Raw genomic sequence first — 4,458 nt, 5'->3', positions numbered from 1 at the left:
GTTGTCGTTGAATTTGCACAGAACATTTTCCGTCCCTTTTGCCAGGTCTCGACGTGGCCTTTCATGACAACTTTTTGTTTGTCTGTGTCCTGATGTGTGCCATTTGTCCTGGTGTCCGTTTTCAGGACATTCTCCTTGGTTGTCTCTTATAAAAGGAAAATGTTTTACCCTAGTAGGGTTACACTCTTTACACGCTGAAATCTTTCTTTCAAGAAAAGTGTGGGCTCTTCATGTGGGGTTTTGGTTGTCATCTGTGAAGACGAATCTTGCCTTTTATTGTTATTGTTGTAGTCGCTGTTATTGTTATGAATTGAAACACTGGGAGAGTGTGAGTGTGAAAAGTGAGGGGAGCTCAAATCTAAGGGGAGCCTAGGTTAGTAACTTCATAGAAATAGTTTGGAGTTAGAAATAGTGGAAGGTGATCATCCATTGTATTCCTGTGTGTACTCATTCTATTATCTAGTGGAAGTACTCTTTTCACTGGGATTCAAATTCCCCCAGAGTAGGCAATTGAGGCCGAGTATATAGCAGCTGGTGCATCATGCACTAAGCTGGTCTATCTAAAATCTATGATGGAAGAGTATGGTGTCCCTCAGGAGGTTATAACCTTGTACCATGACAACACTAGTGCTATCAACATTGCCAAGAACCCTTTGCAACACAGCAAGACCAAACTCATTGAGATCAGGCACCACTACATCCGAGACCTGGTAAATTATAAAATTCTGTCTCTAGAACATGTAAGCACAGAGAATCAGCTTACTGACATTTTCACCAAGCCTCTGGATATGATAAAATTTGAGAAGATGCGTTCTGCCTTGGGAGTTTGTATCCCTGACTTATAGCAGTTAATGGATCAATCAAGACATGTTTGAGCTTTTGTCCTGGTTAATAAAAGGCCTATTTGGGGAAGATCTGTGCTGATTGATCAAAACGTTGCGTTCAGGCAGTTAAATGCGAAGCTCACTATGACGGTTTATTTCCCGAGAAAATTCGCAAATCTCTCAACTGTCACTATTAATCCCTCTGAGCATTTTCGTGTCAGGAGTTTCATTTCAAATTTCCTTCATTTCCTCTGCTATCGCTCCCTTCAGCATAGCAATTTGAGTGAATTTGCAAAAATGGTGCGGACCAGAACATGAAAAGATTCTATAAAAAGGGTTGTCCGAGATAGTACTGGGAAGAAAAAAGTGTCTGGGTTAAAGAAGATCGCCGCTGAGGTCAATCTCCATGGAGTGAAAATCATAAAGGGAAAGTCGAGCGGGGTCGATGGTTCGGCCGGAGATCCCTCCCCAACGACTAAACCACTAAATCTTCGTGAAAATCTGTCTCCCTTCCCTCAGGTAAAAGCTACTGTTCTCCCTCACTCTTTCACACTTCCTAGGAATGTCCCTTGAGACATGCAACGGGATATCGCTTCTGGGCCTGGTGGTGCTGAGAAAGAAACTGTCTCGTCCGCGGCTAACGCTATGTTGAATCTCGGAAAGTCTGACAAGGTTAATGTCAGAAACACCTCTTCTAACAACCCTAGATCGCTCCAGGGTGAGAAAAAGTTCGACAACCCTACTTTGGCAGAGATGACTAGGGAATTGAAGGGTGGGGTCCCTGATGAGGTTGAAAAAACTTTGGGTGCCACGTCATGGATCACTCCAGAGGAATTTGAGAGAGCCATGAACACTGGTCTCTCTCCCGAGCGGGAAGAAGCTTCGGCTCATGTGCCTTCCAAAAAGGGGAAAGAAAAACTGTTGAAGAAGAAGGGCAAGAAGCAGATGAAGTCTAAGAAAAGGAAGAAGGAACCCGAACCGGTGATCAACAACGAAGCCCCTGACGAAGACGGCCAAGAGGAGGACGTGGCTGATCATGTCACAAATGTCATTGAGGAAGAAGAGGTTGAAGAAGAGATGCCCTCTGGAAAGAAGAAGAAGAAGAAGAAGTCGAGGCAGTAAGTCCTAGATGTCTGTATCAATGGGATATCCTTTCACACAATTCAGAATGCCAGCATGATGGAAGTATGTCATTCTTCGCAGCATTGTCCCAGAGCATGTTGTCTGATGAGGCTCTTACTTGCACATATATTGTTGATCTCCTCTAGGGTGTAGGGCGACTCTCCTCAATGACCTCCGTGGGCTCGTACCATGCTCAACTTGTGAGAGATTTTATTGTGAACTTGCCTGATCAAATTGATGATGCCACTTCTCCTAACTTTCAGAAGGTGTTCGTCAGAAACAAGTGCATCGAGTTCTCCCCTAAAGTGATTCATGAGTTTCTAGGGTCTCATGCTCCGGCAGCTGAAGATCAAATGACCACCAGAATTGAGTTAATCAAAGAACTCTCTGGTGTCAAGGATGAAAAAGGGTGGCCTGAGACTGGGTTGTATCGTGCGTCGCTTCTCAGCTCCAAGTACTCCATTCTTCATAAGATTGGGGTAAAAAAACTGGCTCCCTTATGCTCACTCTACATGAGTTTCTCTTGCTCTTGCCCAGTTTCTGTACATGATTGGCACTGGAAAGTCTTTGGATTTGGGGAAGTTTTTCTATTCCCATATCATCAAGCATGCAGGTTCTAAGGCCACCAAGCTCCCTATAGCCTATCCTGCAATGATCACATGTATACTTCTTCGTCAGCATGCTGATCTGCTTTCTCCAGACGAACTAAAGGCTTGTCGCTCTGCCCCCGGGTAAATTGCCTTTAACTACAAGCTATTTAAGAAGCATCATGTAGCTAACATATAGCAGCCTCCCCTTTCCAGCCTCCCTCATGCCAAGTTTTTCTCCACTGACGCCCCAGTTGTTCCTCCCATGTCTGCTGACATCCGAAAACTGCTCGCTCTCTCTGTGATGGACGAGATCAAGCATTTGGAGATGGTGATTGCAAATTCTCAGGAACGCAAGAAGGAGTTAGAGGAAGCTCTCGCTAAAATGTTGTCTGGTGCATCTTCTTCAAGTTCTCGCTGATTGCTCTTTCTTCTCTGTTTGTTCTCTGCTATGTTTATTAAACTCTTCTCCTTCTTCCTCTTGAACTGCTGGTCTGTAATATTTTTTTTGTGTATTTTTCCCACTTTGCCTTTTCTTGGCAAAAAGGGGAAGTACATTTGACATTTGATACTCTTTGGTATTTTGCTATAATATCTGCATATCTGTTGTTCTGTGCTTTCCTCTGTCAGTCACTGTGACATGAGTGAATCTAGCAGTGCCTGTTTCTCCTCTGTCAGTGACGATGACATGAATGTAGAGTTTTGCCTTCTCAAAGCCAAAGGGGGAGATTGTTGTTACATTGAAGTTGGCATTTTGGTTCAGGCAACTCTTATGTTTCAAGGGTTGTCGTTGAATTTGCACAGAACATTTTCCGTCCCTTTTGCCAGGTCTCGACGTGGCCTTTCATGACAACTTTTTGTTTGTCTGTGTCCTGATGTGTGCCATTTGTCCTGGTGTCCGTTTTCAGGACATTCTCCTTGGTTGTCTCTTATAAAAGGAAAATGTTTTACCCTAGTAGGGTTACACTCTTTACACGCTGAAATCTTTCTTTCAAGAAAAGTGTGGGCTCTTCATGTGGGGTTTTGGTTGTCATCTGTGAAGACGAATCTTGCCTTTTATTGTTATTGTTGTAGTCGCTGTTATTGTTATGAATTGAAACACTGGGAGAGTGTGAGTGTGAAAAGTGAGGGGAGCTCAAATCTAAGGGGAGCCTAGGTTAGTAACTTCATAGAAATAGTTTGGAGTTAGAAATAGTGGAAGGTGATCATCCATTGTATTCATGTGTGTACTCATTCTATTATCTAGTGGAAGTACTCTTTTCACTGGGATTCAAATTCCCCCAGAGTAGGCAATTGAGGCCGAGTATATAGCAGCTGGTGCATCATGCACTAAGCTGGTCTATCTAAAATCTATGATGGAAGAGTATGGTGTCCCTCAGGAGGTTATAACCTTGTACCATGACAACACTAGTGCTATCAACATTGCCAAGAACCCTTTGCAACACAGCAAGACCAAACTCATTGAGATCAGGCACCACTACATCCGAGACCTGGTAAATTATAAAATTCTGTCTCTAGAACATGTAAGCACAGAGAATCAGCTTACTGACATTTTCACCAAGCCTCTGGATATGATAAAATTTGAGAAGATGCGTTCTGCCTTGGGAGTTTGTATCCCTGACTTATAGCAGTTAATGGATCAATCAAGACATGTTTGAGCTTTTGTCCTGGTTAATAAAAGGCCTATTTGGGGAAGATCTGTGCTGATTGATCAAAACGTTGCGTTCAGGCAGTTAAATGCGAAGCTCACTATGACGGTTTATTTCCCGAGAAAATTCGCAAATCTCTCAACTGTCACTATTAATCCCTCTGAGCATTTTCGTGTCAGGAGTTTCATTTCAAATTTCCTTCCTTTCATCTGCTATCGCTCCCTTCAGCATAGCAATTTGAGTGAATTTGCAAAAATGGTGCGGACCAGAACATGA

The sequence above is a fragment of the Urtica dioica genome, chromosome 7 (genome assembly GCF_054948205.1).
Source record: "Urtica dioica subsp. dioica isolate 48M chromosome 7, U.dioica_male_clone48M_v1_H2, whole genome shotgun sequence".
In the NCBI taxonomy this organism is placed as follows: Eukaryota; Viridiplantae; Streptophyta; class Magnoliopsida; order Rosales; family Urticaceae; genus Urtica; species Urtica dioica.
This window is presented reverse-complemented; position numbering follows the sequence as displayed.